General features: G+C 44.2%; 1 protein-coding gene across 5 annotated transcripts in view; it reads left to right on the top strand.

Annotated features, from left to right (window-relative positions):
* The first annotated feature begins 1,956 nt into the window (after nt 1–1,956).
* rhocb (ras homolog family member Cb) overlaps nt 1,957–18,328 on the top strand; it is a 38,213-nt gene continuing 21,841 nt past the window's right edge. For 2 of the 5 annotated variants that reach the window (XM_078546455.1, XM_078546453.1), the window contains exons 1-2: nt 1,980–2,087; nt 4,669–4,772. The gene's annotated coding sequence lies outside the window, so the exon portion shown is untranslated. Of the gene's footprint in view, nt 2,088–4,668; nt 4,773–18,328 lie in introns of all 5 variants that reach the window. The other 3 variants (XM_078546454.1, XM_078546451.1, XM_078546452.1) reach the window with 2 other exon arrangements.

The raw sequence follows: 18,328 nt of genomic DNA, 5'->3' as shown, positions 1-18,328 counted from the left end.
CTGCTTTCTTTAGCTTGTTTTTTTCCTAGAACAGGTCGCATGCCATAAGCCAGAGGCCAGGAGTCTCACCTGCTCTTACTCCCTGTTGGGGTCTGTTGGAAGCATTTGCAGGTTGATAATCAACCTGTTTAGCCATGTTATGTATGCACTTTACATGGCCATCAAGTCCTGGGGAGGGACTTAAGTCCAGAGCAACTGGCTCAGAGGCAGGGACGCTACCCAATGCACCACAAGACCTCCCACTTACAGTGTCCCAGATAAAACCATCCCACCTCCAGTATGATGCTCTTACTTCTTGTTCTATCCACTCTCATCGCCATTCAGCAAATCTGCTGCTTTCCTGAGCGCACAAGTCATCGGGTATTGCCATACATCATTCGGACACTACTGGGGAATAGGGTTGCCTGGGGTCTGCAGGAACTGAAGCTCAATCTCCAGGACTCTGCCGTGTGCAATCCTGGAGAAAAATCATCGGGACATGAAAAAGGATTGTTTTGTTTGAATATTTCTCTTCACCACATACCAAAAATATTGAAAATGGGGAAAGAAAGGCTGTTTGGCTGACAATCAAGCATCATCCAACAGGGTAATGGGTATTTTGCTTTCTAACTGGTGTAGGAAGGCAGTACGTCACAAGGATGGATGTGTTGGCCGACTAATGGCTGGAGCGCGGGGACAAGCCATTGAAACAACACAAAAACAAAAATACCTGGAAAAACTCAGCAGGTCTGGCAGCATCGGCGGAGAAGAGCAAAGTTGACGTTTCGAGTCCTCATGACCCTTCAACAGAACTAAGTAGAAATAGGAAAGAGGTGAAATATAAGCTGGTCTGGGGGGGGAGGAAGAAGGGAGGGGGCGTTGTTGGGATAAGCAAGCAGTGATAGGAGGAGATAACCAAAAGATGTCAGAGACAAAAGAACAAAGAGGTGTTGAAGGTGGTGATATTATCTAAAAGAATGTGCTAATTAAGAGTGGAGAGCAGGGCAAGCAAGGTAGCTCTACTGGGGGTGGGATGAAATAAATGATGGGTGGAATACATTTAAAAATAATGGAAATAGGTGGGAAAAGAAAAATCTATATAAATTATTGGAAAAAACAAAAGGGAGGGGGAAGAAACGGAAAGGGGGTGGGGATGGAGGAGGGAGTTCAAGATCTAAAGTTGTTGAACTCAATATTCATTCCGGAAGGCTGTAAAGTGCCTAGTCGGAAGATGAGATGCTGTCTTGAAGGGTCATGAGGACTCGAAACGTCAACCTTGCTCTTCTCCGCCGATGCTGCCAGACCTGCTGAGTTTTTCCAGGTATTTCTGTTGTTGTTTTGGATTTCCAGCATCCGCAGTTTTTTTGTTTTTATCTTTGAAACAACGCAGTTGGTAATCTACTATAGGTGTCAGGAACCTGGGTTAATCACTCCACAGAGATAAAAACAAAAAACTACTGCGGATGCTGGAAATCCAAAACAAAAACAGAATCACCTGGAAAAACTCAGCAGGTCTGGCAGCATCGGCGGAGAAGAAAAGAGTTGACGTTTCGAGTCCTCATGACCCTTCAACAGAACTGCTTGCTTGTCCCTACAACCAACCCCCCCCCCCTCCAACTTCTCTCCCCCCACCTTAAACCAGCTTATATTTCACCCCTCTCCTAATATTACTCAGTTCTGCCGAAGGGTCATGAGGACTCGAAACGTCAACTCTTTTCTTCTCCGCCGATGCTGCCAGACCTGCTGAGTTTTTCCAGGTAATTCTGTTTTTGTTTTTAATCATTCCACTTCTGGACACTGCACTCTAGGGAAGATGTCAGGCAGGACTGACCCCAGCTCACCAGTACTAGAAAGAAAGGTTCCAGAGAGGGGCTGCATGGTTTCGTGGGAGGGGCTGGACTGTGCCTTTAAGAAGCAAGGCGGGAGCTGGCCAGTTTGAATGGACGGTCCCGTGATGCCTGGCGGGAGCGCGGTCACGTGGCGCTGATGTCACGTGGGGGAGGGGTGTGGGGAATTGCTCATTAACCACCTCCCCCTCACACTCCTCCTTCTGATCTCGAGCTGAGGCGGTGGCCACGATCTAACCGGCACCGAGTAAGAGGCGGCAGGTGAGGGTTGGGCCCGGGCGGGAGGGCGGCGCGCCGGGGGTTGGTGGGGTGAGGACGGGGGGGGGGTAGGGGAGAGACACACACCGGGAGGGAGCCGAGCTGCTCTCGGAGACACAGAGGCGCCGAGAGTCGAGGCTTTTCGCCGGCTGCCCGCTTGGCCGCCACACCCAGAGCCTCAGCCTCGGCCTCCGAGAGGAGGGAGCGGCCCGGGCCGAGCGAAGGGATCAAAGGAGGGCGGGGGCCGGGGCGGCTGGAGGGAAGCGGGGGCCGGTTAGTGGGGGCGGGTGGGGCAGCTGCCGGTTAGTGGGGAAGGGGAAGGGAAGGCGGGGGCGGCGGCGGCTGTTGCTGCTGCTGCTGCCGGTTAATTGGGGGGGGGGCGCTGCCGTTGTTGCCGCCGTCGTTTAATGGGGAAGGGGGGTTCTGCTGCTGTTTAATGGGGAAGGGGGGGTTCTGCTGCTGTTTAATGGGGAAGGGGGGAGTTCTGCTGCTGCTGTTTAATGGGGAAGGGGGGAGTTCTGTTGCTGCTGTTTAATGGGGAAGGGGGGGGTTCTGCTGCTGTTTAATGGGGAAGGGGGGGTTCTGCTGCTGCTGTTTAATGGGGAAGGGGGGGTTCTGTTGTTGTTTAATGGGGAAGGGGGGGTTCTGCTGCTGCTGTTTAATGGGGAAGGGGGGGTTCTGTTGTTGTTTAATGGGGAAGGGGGGGGTTCTGCTGTTGCTGTTTAATGGGGAAGGGGGGGTTCTGCTGCTGTTTAATGGGGAAGGGGGGGTTCTGCTGCTGCTGTTTAATGGGGAAGGGGGGGTTCTGTTGTTGTTTAATGGGGAAGGGGGGGTTCTGCTGTTGCTGTTTAATGGGGAAGGGGGGTGTTCTGCTGTTGCTGTTTAATGGGGAAGGGGGGGGTTCTGCTGTTGCTGTTTAATGGGGAAGGGGGGGTTCTGCTGCTGCTGGTTAATGGGGAAGGGGGGGTTCTGCTGCTGCTGTTTAATGGGGAAGGGGGGGGTTCTGCTGCTGCTGTTTAATGGGGAAGGGGGGGGTTCTGCTGCTGCTGTTTAATGGGGAAGGGGGGGTTCTGCTGCTGCTGTTTAATGGGGAAGGGGGGTGTTCTGCTGCTGTTTAATGGGGAAGGGGGGTGTTCTGCTGCTGCTGTTTAATGGGGAAGGGGGGGTGTTCTGCTGCTGCTGTTTAATGGTGAAGGGGGTGTTCTGCTGCTGCTGTTTAATGGGGAAGGGGGGGTTCTGCTGTTGCTGTTTAATGGGGAAGGGGGGGGTTCTGCTGCTGCTACCGGTTAATGGGGGAGGCGGGGGGGAAGGGGGTCTGTTGCAGGTTAGTGGGGAAGAAGGGGGTGGTGAGGGAAGGGGGCTTTTGCCGGTTAATGGGAAAGAAGGGGGGGGGCAGTTGCTGGCTAATGGGGAAGGGGGGGGCAGTTCCCAGTTAATGGGGAGTGGGGGTGGTGGGGAGGGAAAAGATGTTGGGATAAGGATTGAAAGCTGGAGTAGGGGTGCTGGAGCTGACTGTATCTGGAGAGGAATGGCTGTATCAGGAGTTACGGGTGTTTAGGATGTATTTGTGGTCCTGGCTCATGTTGTGCTTATTATGAACTGTTTTGAAACCTGAGCTGGTGAAATGGTTAAACTTGCTACTTAATAATTTCCTGTGAAATGATGCTTTGAACCAAGTTGGAAATAATCAGCCAGGGCCCCTGGTCATTGTTGAGATGGGATTGTCTGGACGGCATGAAGCTTGGCTGATGTACTATCTTTGAAGCAACTTGCTGACAGTTATGATCCTTGACCAGGCCCTCAAGTTGATTGTACAACCTGTTTAGGGGCAGATTATGTTTTATTTTATAAAGTAGACCAAATTTGACATTGAAGACACTTGCTAAGAGAATAAAGTCACAGATTTCAGATTTTGAACAAATTAAAGTAAACTTTACTATACATGGTCAGAAAGATAGAACAATCTACAATATCTAGCTTGTACCTCATGAATCCTGAATGTTAAGAATACATGTGAATTAACAGACAAAACTGGTTGAACATCACACTGCACATAAATGGTAGATGTGACCAAGACAGATTCCAAAGATTTCTCAACACTTGAGAACGGTAAGCATTGTTTCAATGAGAATCGTTGAAACTCTTTCTCACCAAGGATTCCAGTCTTCACCTTTGAAGATCCTGCCTTGGAGTTCTCTTGAGTCACTCCAACTAGGACAGCCTGAATGACAGCCTGCCTTGCAGGGTTTCGGTCTTGTCTCCTAAGAATCTGTTCCCTTGGATTCCTGAGTCTGCACTCCAGCACCAACACTTGAGCTGTTTATTTTGCTGTGCAGACTACTACTGCTCTAAAGGGGTACCTTTGTCCCAGTGGCCTGCGGGAATCACCAGGAATCTTCCGCTGCCTCCTTGGTTGCCACTTAAGGACTCCCAACTACAGCCTTTTTTCTGCTTGGAGCCTCTTTTTCTGTGCTCTTCTGAACTGGGATGTCTGCATGTCGCCTATCTAGGGTTCTTCTCGATTTTTGTGGTCCTCTGTTCCTAGTCACGTGATTGGGGGTTTTCGTGCTGTTTTCTTGTGCAGTTGTGTGTCCTTGGCCTGAACTACAAAAATGCCAGGTGGCACACGCATGGGAACTCCTGAGACATGCTGTGAGCTGTAGTTCCTGGCCTCTGCTCTTGGTGAATGTAAGTTTGGATCTCAGAACAGTGTAAAGGCTTGGATAGTAGTCCCCCCTCAATTTATTCCCTTCCCAAAGACAATTTCATTCTGCAATAAATTGGGGGAAGATCCCTTACTGTGGGGGGGGAGGGAGAGAAAGCTTTTAAAAATGCAAAGTACACCACTCTTTATCTTTACAGGAGGCCATTTGGCCCACTGTGTCCATGCTCGTTGACGAGCTATCCAGCCAAATGCCACTTTTCTCTACTAGGCCTGTAGTCCTGCAAGTCACGGTTCCAAATACTTTTGAGAGTTTCTGCCCTTCCCTTTCAGGTGGTGTTCCAGTTTCCTAATGCCCACTGTGTGGAAAGTTTCCTCATTGTCCCTCTAATTTTCTTACCGTAAACCTATGCCCCTTGGTTTTTGACCCCTTAACCTAAAATTGGTTGTCTTTATTTACTCTATCTAGACCTATGTTTCTACAGCCGTGAGTGCTGTTCTAGTACTTCATGGCTTTGCCCTGTCAATCTGTAATCCCTGACCTCAGATATTTGACTTCTATTTTGGGGCCTTCTACTTGTTTCAATTCCTGTCTGCAGCCTCCTTTAAAAACCACCTTTTGGCCACTCCTAATGTAGCCTTTTGCTCATTATTCTTTTTCGATACTGCCTCTAAGTGTTTTGGGGTACTTCTCAGAATTGATGTAATGCAACGTGATCATATTGAGCTCCTGTGATGTAAATTTGTTTTATGAAGGACCTGTGTACTGTAATTTCAATGCAATCCACTTCAGTACCACAAAACTTGGAATGTAACTATAAAAATTCCATTGTGGTAAGTATTGAACATATAAAATCTGTCCATTTTGCAAATCAGAGCTGGTTTTGAGTTTATTCCGGGACCTTTGCTAAATCTGTGGCCAGCCAGGCTGCGTGTCTGAACCTTACTTAGAGGGACCACTAAATCAAAGGATTGGACTTTCCTGCATGCTTGAATAGGCCATGGAGACTTAGTCTGGGCTTGTTCAGAGCGGCTAATCATTTGGATAAGGGCATTGTCGTTCCCAGTTTAGTTGGATTAGGGAGAAAGCGGACTAGCAAGAGGGCTAGAAATTCCTGGTTGACATCTTGTAGGTAACTGGGAAGGTAGGTGAGGAACTTGGGGTAGGGAGTCTACTGGCTTTTTTGCTCGTTGCCTGCAAAATTCTTGTGTGGAGTGTCTTTTCCCATCTGCCCATACCTGTGTTCACATCAGATAATGCCACCTACTGCTCATGTACATTTCCAGTACAAATCACTTTTATTCATTCATGGGATGTGGACATCGCTGGCTAGGCCAGTATGTATTACCCATCCCTAATTGCCCTTGTTCAGAGGGCAGTTAAGAGTCAACCATGTTGCTGTGGGTCTGGAGTCACATGTAGGCCATGGTAGGTTTCCTTCCATAAAGGACTTTGTCATAAAAACCTATCTGGTTTGCAATCGGCAACGGTTTTGTGGTTGTCATCAGACTTTTAATTTCAGATTTTTAGTGAATTCAAATTTCACCATCTGCTGTGATGGGGTTTAAACTCAGGTCCCCAGAGCAATACCCTGGGTCTCTGAAATGCTAGTTCAGTGACAATACCACTTCCCCTTGTGTAGCAATTGGCATGTTCAGGATTGATTTTACTGGTCTGAGAACACCTGTATTCATGTAGCATCTTTTAACAACTTCCCTGGATTCTTCACAGGAGCTATCAAAAACACATTTGTGCAAAAGGCCAGAATCGGAAGAGTGCAGAGACTTTAAAGGGTTAGAGATGGAGGGTGAGGTGAGGCCATGGAGGGATTTGTAGAGTTCAGAGTAATTGGAAGCCTGGAGTAGTTGAGACATTTTTTAACTTCAAATATCATTAGCACAGATGCAGAAGTTTTACAGGTTAACATTGTACTGTGCAGCATGAGTTTCCCTTTTGCCTACTGCTATATTTGCATTTCATTGTTTTGCATTCCGCTTTGCATTGCAGGTGATGCTTTTATCCTCCAGGTTGCAATACTCTGCATAATCTGGCTAATTTTACCAGTCTGACCCTGTCTCCCATCTGCAAACAGTGTTTGTCCTACATTTAGTTTCTAATTCTATGTAAGCCAGTAACAGGGTTGTTAGATGCAAATGTATTTAATGCTTGACTTTCATTTTGGATTTTAAAATGGAGGTCATTGGTGTGACTAGTTTTCTGCAGCAAATTATAACAATGGGGTCACCAATTTGACACTTAACTGTTCCTAGTTACAGTAATTTGGGATCTCTCAAGCATATTATTAAACAATGGATTTGGATTCCCTCTTTGTAACTTTAGTCTCCCTACAGGGCAATATAACATTGGGAAACATTGGAAGAGTGTTTGATTCCTTTATGTGGAGTAATTCAGCAGCCATCTTTACTGAGAAGTTGACCTTCAGACCTTTCCAAAATTGCTTGTTTCTACCTCAAATCATTGCCTGACTCAGTCCTCAAATTCTGAAACTCATATGATTTAGTTGCCTCTTATCTTCACTTCTTCTGCATACTCTTTGCTAGCCTCCCAATCTCCTTCCCCATATTGCCAGTTCCCCTGTGCACATTTAAATTTTGTCTTGATCTCTACAGAACCTCAAACCATCATATCTCTGACCTGGGTTAAATCCCCTTCCACATACTTTCATTTTGGCCTCTTGAATCTCCTTGCCTCAATTGAACTGCCATTGCCCCAGTTGGTTTGGGGTGAGTGAGACAGCAGGTAGTGCATTGCTCATACCATTTCTAGGTGCCCTTGGAGCCACGTCAACTGCGCCAAGTGAAACTGGAGTTATCGAGGCCAAACAGGATATTGGGTGGCAGGCAGGTGAATTCTTCTGAAGTTTCAAACTCTCTCCTGGATTGCTCTGTATCTACTCTGCTCCTATACCTGGTATTTCTTTTCCCTGAAGTCCTTTTCATCTTTTTTTAAAAACCTGCCTTTTTGACTAAGCTTTGGGTCTTCCAGCTTTCTCTCAATTATTTATCTATTTTCTCTGCCTTGTTTAATGAGTCCATGGTTAAAATATGGCTTCATGGCTCCCAGTGCATTGCTTTGTGGAAGGGTTGCATGTCTGTTTGCACAGATGGTTAGGAACCCACCATATGACATGATTGGGGGAGGGGGCCCTCTAATTCCTCCCCTATCCTCTACAGAAATGAGGGCTGTTTGCCCTTGCAAGCTGTCCCTGGCCAGCGCCATCAAGAGAACTGGGAGTTATCTTTCCAAAGTTGCAGTGAGCAGAAAAGGAAGAAAAATAACCATCTGAACAGTCTTGTAAATTGTCCCTTGAGAATATATCTGTCCTGTAGATTGTCTTTCTTTTCAAATTTTGTAGTGGGTGTACTCCTTGCAGGAGTTTGCTTTGTGGAACAGAAATGGCAGAAGTCCAGTAACTGCATCAGTGAGTGCACAGTTACAAATATAGCTGGGTGGGGTTAGTGTGCTGTTGCTGTGGAATTCCCCAGCTTTGTTGGAGGAAATGGGCTGTCTGACCATTTCTTTAAAGCTTTTACCATCCTGGAAAGTTGCTAAGAATTTCCAGTCCTACTTTAGTGGTCTCAGTTTCTGATTAACACAACAGTACAGTTCAGATGCAAGAATTTTCTAAAACTATATGAATCAGGATAATTTTTTTTTTCAAAAAGTGGAAGGTTTTGATCCCATCTACAGTGATAGTTAGCCATATAAACCTGTGCCTCTGACTAGGGAGGAAAGGAATCAGCCGGGGCTCTTGTTCTTGATTCCAACCAATGACTTAATATGTCAGTTGGCAGGTTTGGGTTGGACAGTAATGAAAGGCTGCTGACACTGCCCCATTCACATGTGAATAATGGCAAGTTGTGTTGAGTGCTTTCCGTGCTTCAGAAACCATATTTGATTTGTTTTGTGGAGAGAAAAATTGTAATGTGAAAGTCAACCCCATTTTCTACAAACTTTTTTAAAAAATTATCCAATTTAAGCTTCTGAGGCCAGCTTGAGAAATGTTGCAGGAAGGCAAATGGATGCTTTGTGCCAGCAGAGGCTTAAGCCTGATTAGTCAGTTCCTGCTACAGTGAAATAACTAAACAGGTTCTCTAATAAAAGGGCTTCACTGTGGAGTAAAGCAGTTTATCTGAAAATCTAATTTAGAAGTTACTCTGGTTAATGTTTGTTTTTAACACATTAAGCAGGGCATGTTTGTTGTGGCCTGCCTATCATTAACTATCGTAATAAAAACAAATGGTGGTCTGAAAATTTAGAACTAGGAATAAAAGTGCATTTGCCAGAGTTTGAGACCTAATTGTGGTTAGTTCAGTTGACTAGAGTGTGGTGCAGCATGAAGCCAAATGGGTGGACTCAATCCCTCTACTAGAGGTGGTAATTCATGAAGGCTTGCTGTTTGCCTTTCCCCATGCTTGGATGTAGAGTAGTGCCCTTCAAGCTATCTAGCCATATGTCTTTCTCTAACAGATGTCTATGGACTCTGGCTAATATTGAGATGTTGAGGGTTATGGGGGACAGGCAGGAGAGTGGAGTTGAGACCACAATTGGATCAACCATGATCTTATTGAATGGCAGAGCAGGCTTGAGGGGCTGAGTGACCTAATTCTTACATTTTTAAGTTCTAATTACCTATCTCTGTCTTAAATGGGAGATCCTTTAGAATTCACTGACTGCTCCAGCTCATTAGTTTGGCTTATTTGCCATCCACAAACTAAGTTTGAGTATCTGGTTATAAATGGGTACATGTGAAGTTGAAACTACTGGGTAACAGCTTGCATTTATGTAATGCCTTAACACAACTGGTTGAAGGAATTTAACAGGAGCAGGTGGCAAGCTTTTGTGAAAACTTATGGAAGGTGATTGAAAGCTTTTAATGAGGTTAGTTCAAGCTAATGATGCTAGCTGAAGGATCTTGGAAAAATTAAATGGGGTAGGAGGTGAAGGTTCAAAGGTGCATGAGATCAGGGAGATGGAGTAAGCACAAGGCCAGGTTGTAGAGATGAGTTACAATGAGGCATTTATGAATAAACATTTGAGCTCCATCTGGAAGCAGGGACCCAACATTAAAGACTGAGTTGAGTTGGATTTAGTAAAATTATTCAAACCTTAGCAAGGATATTCTGGATGTGCATAAGGATTACAGGATCCAGAAGGAATGGTGATGGGTGGGGATGTGGAAATGAGTAAGATCACTGGATACAATATGGGTTTTGAAAATCAATTGAGTTGCACAATGTTGAAACTATTCAAGTTGTAAACAGCCAAGAGGGGAGTTTAACAAGGGTGCAGAGTTTTATCAGAACAAAGATGGTTAAAGGAAGATTAACAGGTATTCAAAATTGGGGTTTTGATAAGAGTATATTGGGGGGGGTTGTAAAGAAACTGTTGCCACTGATGAGGGTCAGTAACCTGGAGGTAGATTTGAGTTAGTTGCCAAAAGAGCCAGAGGGGGAGATGTGTTTCTAAACACAGTAAATTGTTTGTACTGCCTGAAAGGGATGATGGAGCAGATTCACTAGCAACTTTCAAAAGGGAATTGGATATGTACTTGTCAAAGAGAAAATTGCTTGGCTAAAGGGAAAGAACAAGGGAGTGGGAAGAAATTCTGATCAATCCCCCAACATGCTCAGACTGTCTAGCTGATGTTGAAGATGGGGCTGTGCGCTTGTAATGGAAACCAGTTGTAGGAGGACCAGTGGCTGTACTTGGTGACTGTCTTATTGAATCACTAATCTGTTTTGAATGTCGTAGTGCACAACTGAAAATAAGACACCTCTTCAGTAGCTATAAATGTTCTTGATGGCAATCCTCTGGATTAATGGGTAAAAGCACTGCTGTATTACATAGAGCCACACAAACCAATAGGTCATAGGTTTAATCCCCAGTGTGCTGAGTTAGCTGATCTCAACCAGGATAACAGCACTGTGGGTGTACCTACATAGGGACTGCAATGGTTCAAGAAGGCAGCTCACCACCACCTCTGATAGTTAGGGATGGGCAATAAATGCTTGTCTAGCCAGTGATGCCCATATCCCATAAGTGAATAATTAAAAAGACCCATCATTGAATGCATGACTTAGTTTTCATTTTGCCAACCTTGCACTCTGCTGAGGTACTGGAGGCTGCTGGCACTTGTGGAATCAGTGAATGTTGGGGAAGGTGAGGGAGGAGGAATAGCCAGGAATTTTGCTCGCTTCCACTTCAAAAGACCTCCCACTTTCTGGAATGCTGCGTTAGTTTTATCCTGTTGGTTTATCAAAACTGGTGAATTGCACATGCTGTATGCCTGAATTGAATTACAGCTGCATATTACTGCTTCATTCTGTATTTTCATCTGTGTAAACTTGAGTTTTGATTATTTGCTCTGGGGCAGTGATTGCAGTGTCTCTAATTTGTTCTTATTGATTTGACACTGCAGTAATACGCTTCTGTCTAACTTGACACCCATACAAAGTGGGTGATGTTTGAAATTGTTAAATTTTTTTCAGTTCTTCTGCATTAAGATTTGCTAGTAATATTGTTCCTAACATAATTTGCCTTTTAATTTTAAAATCCTGTGCTGAGCAGTTGACTTCAATAAAATTTTGACTTGTGCAAGAATAAAAATTTGTCCAAATAGTTTGTGCTATTAATGTCTATGTATGGTCTACTGCCACTGTAATTCAACATGTACCCCTCAATTAGTGCTATCATTTTGAAGTCCCAGGCTAGCTATTTGTTGCAGAAAGAAGTGACTCCTTTCCATGCAGCCTTGAAGAACTTGCATGTTTTTTCCACTGGCTATGGCATTTACTGCTCTTGTATGCTGCCTAGCTATGTGCTAGCTATGATTTTCCAAAATTCCTTGGATTTGTAAACAGCCCCACTAGTTGGCAAATGTTACTGCTTTTTCAAGAAAGGAAGCGGAGAGAAATCGAACTACAGGCCTGTTAGTCTAACATCAGTTTGAGGGAAATGCTGGACTCTTAAGACTTAATACACTTAAAGCACAGTATGATTAGAACTAGTCAACATGGTTTTTCTAAAGGGAAATCCTGTTTGACAAATTTATTAGCCTTTTTTTTTGATGATGTAACTAACAGGGTAGATAGAGGAGAACAAGTAGACATGGTACATCTGGTTACCCAAAAGACATTCAATAAGGTTCTACATAAGGTTAATAGCTAAGGTGAGGGGCTCATGGAGTTGGGGGTAACACATTAACCAATCAATCCTCTGTCCATTCCAATGAATAGAAAACAGTGGGCATAAGCAGGAATTTTTCAAATTGGCGGGCAGTGAATAGTGGAGTGCTACAAGGATCTGGGCTGGGACCTTGGCTATTTACAAGCCATTAATATAGTGATACCAAGCTAGGTGGAATGGTAAGCTGCAGGGAAGACACAGGCAGCAAAGATATAGACAGGTTAGGAGAGAGGGCAAAAAGATGGAGTATAATATAGGGAAGTGTCAAGTTATTCACTTAGGTTGTAAGTAAGCAGAATATCTTTTAAAAGGTGAGAAACTTCTAAGTGATGTTCAGAGACTTGTGCTTCTACAAGGAATACAAAGTTAATATGCAGGTGTAGCAAGCAATTCAGAAGGCAAATGGCATATTAGCCTTTATTGTGAGGGGATTAGAGGACAAGAAAAGTCTTGCGACAGTACAGGGTTTTGGTGACTGTTCTGGAGTACTTTGCAGTTTTGGTTGTCTCATTTAAGAAAGGATATACTTGCAATGGTGGCAGTGTAGTGAAGGTTCACTAGATTGTTACCTGGCTAAGGGGGTTTTGCTATGAGGCTGAGTAAATTTTGCTTCCCCTTGAATTAAGGAATGAGACAATGTCATTGAAATCAAAAATTCTGAAGGGGCTTGTAGGGTGGATGCTGAGTTTGTTTCCAGTGGCCAGGGAACTTATCCTGAGACTGGTCCCTTAAAACACAGGCAATCTTAGGACTGAGTGAAGAAATTTCTCCATCTCAAAAGGGTTGTGAAGCTTTGGAATTCTTTACCCCAGAGGGTTGTGGATGCTCCAACGTTGAATATATTTAAAGCTGGGATAAATTTTTGGGGGTTTGAGTTGAGGGATATGAGGCGTGAGTGGGGAAAATGGAGTTGAAGCCCAAGACCAACCATGATGGTGTTGAATGGCTTGAGCAGGCTTGATGGGCTGTTTGGGCTGCTGCTCCTGTTTGTGTTCTTGTGAAACACTCCCAACTATTAAAAAGGCACATGTTAAAACACCTGAATATCCATCATTGGATTAATTGTGGATTCTGAATGATTTAGCATTGAACTGGGCTGAAAATAAACTTGGGTGAATCCACAAATCTATCTTGGCAGAATATAGGGAGGTGGAATATAGCTATATTTTTTCTCTAAGATGAAAGATCAAGACTGCTGGGCTGAGCCCTTTGCATCTAGACATGTGTGTATATATAAAGTCACAAGTCTCTTTAGCATGCAGCTTTGTCACCTTGCAATAAAGGAACATTGACCATTTGCTGTGTTTTTAATTTTGATTGACCTCCAGATCTATCCAAGAGCAGGTGACATCTAACTGACCTCAGGTTGGCATAACAATTAGACCTTGGCCCTTTAAATGGGCCCATACAGTTCCTTACCAATGCACAATGGGATAATCCATTGTGTTCCTAATTTTACATGATGAATCCTTCAACCTGTTGGGCAATTTTTGAGTTCAAGGAGCTCTGCATTTGTCCAGCCCTGATTGCCTTTGAAGATGGTGAGCCACTTCAACTACTACAATCCATCTAATGCAGGTACATGCATTATGCTGCTGGGGGGGGGGTTCCAGTACAGTCTAGTAACAGTGGAGGAATAGTAATATAGTTCAAGTTAAGAGTGTGTGGCTTGGAGAGAAATTTGAAGGCGGTGGTGGTTCCATGCATCTGCTGTCCTTGTCCTTCAAGGTGGTAAAAGATTGTGGGTTTGGAAGGTGCTGTCAAAGGAACCTTTAGTCACTCTTGTAAATTGTGCATACTGCTGGTATTGTGCTGGTGGTAGAGGGAGTAAATGTTTAAGGTGGTGGGTAGGATGACTATTCAAGTGGACTGCTTTGTTCTGGATAATGTTGTGCTTCTTGAGTTTTGGAGCTGCACTCATCCAGGCAAGTGGAGTGTATTCCGTCACAATCTTATGCCGTATAGATGCTGGGCAGGCTTTGGGGAGTCAGGAAGTGAATTACTTGCCATAGCATTCCCAGCCCCTAACCTACTTTAGTTGCTGCAGTTTTTGATTTGTTCAGTTTATGGTCACTGGTAATGCCATTCAGTGTCATGGTGATAGGTAAATTCTCAAACAAAAAAAGAAAATGCTGGAAAAACTCTGGTCTAGCAGCATCTGTGGAGAGAGAGAAAAATTGAGTTAATGTTTCACGTCCACATGACCCTTCAGAACTCTGAAGAAGGGTCATAAGGATTTCAAACGTTAACTGTTTCTCTCCTCAGATGCTGCTGGACCTACTGAGTTTTTCCAGCATCTGCAGTATTTTGCTTTTATCTTGGGTAAATTATCTTGTTGGAGATGGTCATTGCCTGGCACTTCAGATAACTTTTGTGCCATACATCAGCCCAAGTCTGAATGTTGTCCAGCTGTTGCTGCATGTGGGTGCTGTCCTCAGGTAGATGAGGAATTAAATGGTATGAAATACTGCAACCTGGTGTTGAAGCAACTGAAGATGGGTGGGCCTCAGACTCTACCCTGAGGAACTTGTGCAGTTATGTCCTGGGACAGAGATTTGTCCTCCAACCTCAACCATCTTTCTTTTGTTAGGCATGCCTCAAACTAGTTTCCTCCAGATTTCCATTGACTTCATCTTTGCTAGGGATCAATGCCACACTTGTCAAATGCTACCTAGATGTCAGGCAATCACTCATCTCACCTTGTGTCTTTAATTTGGTACTCTTGGCCATGTATGGACCAAGGCTGTAATGTGGTCAGGAGCCAAGTGGCCCTGGTGAAACCCCAACTGGGTATCAGTGAGCAGGTTGCTAAGTGCTGCTCGATAGAACTGTCAAAGACACCTTATATCTCTTTGCTGAATTGAGTTAGTCCTTTTGTGAGCTGGATATAACCTGGGCAATTTTCCATATTCTAGTAGATGCTAATGTTTTGCTTTGCTGGAACAGCTTGGCTAGAAGTACAGCTAGTTCTGAATTTTGAGTCTGTTTCAGCTGGGATGTTGTCTAGGCCTGTAGCCTTTGTAGCCAGTGCCTTGAGCCGTTTATTACATGACATGGCTTGAATTGAATTTGCTGAAGACTGGCATGTGATGCAGACTACCTCAGGAGGCAGAGATGGATCATCCAAATGCTTCAACCTTGTCTTTTGCACTGACACACTGAGCTCTGCATTCATGACTGGTAGGGCTTTGTGATCCACTAGTTGTGGGATTGCTTGGCTCTGTCAACACACTGCTTCTGTTTAGCATGGATGCAGCCCTCTTGTAGCTTTGCCAGGTTGTTACCTCACTTTTAGGTGTGCCTGGTGCTGCTCCTGGTACACTCCTGCAATCACCATTGAACCAGGATTAATTCCCCTGGTTTGATGGTAGTAAGGGATATGCTGGGCCATGAGGTTAGATTGTGGCTGAATACAATTCTGCTCGTGCCCACAGCAGCACATGGATGTTTAGTTTTGAGCTGCTAGGTGTGTTCTAAATCTATCCTATCTAGCATGGTGCTAATGGCACACAATACAATAGACAAACTCTGAAGACAGGACTTCATCTCAAGACGGATCACTTCTAACAATGTCGTGGATAGATGCATCTATGTAGTATTACAAGAGACGGCTGATTTGTGGGAGGATGAGGGACTAAAGTTTGTGAATTGCTGCAAGCTATACTTGCATTCCTAAGCTAGTGACCAACTCCAGTCCCTGAATTGATGGAAGTTGGGAGCATGTGAGAACAGAGCTCTGGCACTGTTACCCCCTGGGTCACAGTTGGATTCAAGTGCTTCATGCAGGACTGTGCACATTGACACATCAAAACTGTGACAAAGTATTACAGCACTCTGCCATTTCATATGGATGTTAAATGTGACCAGGCACTTTCAAAACAGCGGTTCTAGTGGCCTGCCCAACTTTCATCCTTTGACCAATATTGCCAAAGACTGAATTTTGGACACAGCAGCCACATTAAACACAAGTAACTATGCAAGTATTCATGCCTGTGCTGCACTTTGGTTTATGCCACAGTTATGATTTAAAAGGCATTATATAAATTTAATTTTATTTCTCTTATCTATGTTCTTTCACCATGTCCGTGTCACTGTTGAATTGTCAGCAGTAATGACCCAGGATTTATTACTTAGCTTGGAAACCAGAACCTCATTACCCAGGCAACAGTTTGCAAACCAATTGGAAGTTGTCATTTGACCAGCTTTAGTGTTTAGTTTCAAGTCAGACCAATGGTGAAAAGGATTAGATATCCATGGTGACCATGGATGAATGTTATGAGGCAAGGTCAGTTGACATTGTACATGTGACTGCTCCCTGATCTTGCCAATTTGAATTCTAGGCTGCTTATTCTCGATGTGAACTCGAAGTTATAGGCCAGTTGAGTTTTAGTTCAGTGGCATCTTAAGCAGCTTGCTGGAATAATAAAAGGACAGTGTAAATACTGGATGAATTGGCAACAAAAGATTGATCTTGCCAACTTGTGAAGTTAACTCATTAGGTACAATTCTGTGGGTGCTGGTACAGAGGCTGTTTGTAGCAAACATTGCCCTAGCCAAGTTGGTCTTAGCACACATTAGAGCTTCCTTTCTAGCTTGGCTACTTGATGAACTTGACCATGTTTCCATGTAGATAAATTTAATAGGCACTTGTTTTACACAAGTAATTAAATACTCCTGGGGGGAAAATGGTGAACAAAGCTGTAGATTTTATGCTGTTTGTTATATAATTTAATGGTGTTTGATATACTGGCTCTGCTTTCAGTGGTCACAGGAGTAGTGATTTTCCCCAACAATGCCTGGGGTCACTGGGGAAGAGTGAACAAGCAGCCACATCACATGGGAGCTTTGAGCCAGGGGACCAGATGCTGGGCCTCTAGACTTGGCATTAAAGTAATTCTCATGTGCTGTGCCCATCTGGGATTTTATGCCAGCTTCCCCAAGTTATTAATCCATTTTGTGGTTCAATCTTATACAGTGAGTCCCTTCTGTTGGCCCAAATGGCCATTTGTTCCTGATGGTGAGTTTTGGTAGGCTGACTTGAATGTCAGGTGAACCCAGTATTACCCTTGCCCAAACATTCACAGGTGCCCTTTTCAGCAAAGATTACTAACGGTGATCAGACATTATTCTGTTACTACCTTAAAAGGTGCTGAGGCTACTTGCTGCAACCCTGCCACTGCTGTTGAGATCAACTAATCCAGCAGAGATTGGAGAAAGAGACTGGGACATCTTAAGTTTTTATATGGCTGTTATGTGCAAAGCAATTTAATGATGCGTTAACTTAATTGCTGCTATTTTAAGAAGCAACAGTTTAGATATGATGCATTCTCTAATTAGAGTATACAACCTGTGACCATTGAGTAGTTTACTGATCCCAGAGGACAGTAAGACAGTTGGCACTGTTGATCTGTCAGTTGTGATATCAGCATTCTGCTTTCTGGTCAAGGTGTTGGGGAAGGCTTCCACTGATCCTCTCTTCCATCTGAAAAAGTTGCTGCCAACAGGCATTGCCACCTCACCAGGACTGTATAACACCAATCTATATACCCTTTGTGTGGGGGCTGGTAGCTTATCCAGTGTCAATCATCTATCTTAACTATTCTGACCAATGGATGCAAAACAGTACTCCAAACATCAGGGTGGTTACCCCCCTTCCCTGTTCATGCTGTTTGGTCAGCTTTTATAGTTTACATCATGCTGAGGGGCCATATCCTGGTCCTTTTCTAAACAACTGCATAGACAAAGGGGCACATGGGACCCCACAGATTGACTATCCTCAAGAAATTCCTCCATCTGTTTTAAATGGATGACTCCTTACTCTGAGATTATGCCCTTTCTTCCTAGATTCTCCCAGAAGGAGAAACAACCTCTCAGCATCTACCCTGTCAAGCCCCCTAAGAATCTTATGTTTCAATATGGTCGTCTCTCATTCTTCTTAATTCCAATGAGTACAGGCCCAACCTACTTAGCCTCTCCTCATAAAATTCCTCCATATCTGGAATCAACCTAGTGAACCTTCTCTGGACTGCCTCCAAAGCCAGCATATCTTTCCCTGGATAATGGGACCAAAATTGTTCACTGTATTCTAGGTATAGTCTAACTACTACCTTTGTATAGTTTTAGCAAGACTTCCTTATTTTTATACTCCATTCCCTTTGAAATAAAGGCAAACATTCCATTTGCCTTCCCTATTACCTGTTGAGCTTGTATGTTAGTTTTTTGAGATTCATGCACAAGGACTCCAAAATCCCTCTGCTGCAGCCTTCTGCAGTCTTTCTCCATTTAAATAATATTCAGCTCCTCTATTCTTCCTGCCAAAGTGCATAACCTCACATTTTCCCACACTATATTCTATCTGCCAAGTTTTTGCTC

Source organism: Cetorhinus maximus, chromosome 8 (assembly GCF_964194155.1).
Source record: "Cetorhinus maximus chromosome 8, sCetMax3.hap1.1, whole genome shotgun sequence".
Taxonomy (NCBI): Eukaryota; Metazoa; Chordata; class Chondrichthyes; order Lamniformes; family Cetorhinidae; genus Cetorhinus; species Cetorhinus maximus.
This window is presented reverse-complemented; position numbering and strand designations above follow the sequence as displayed.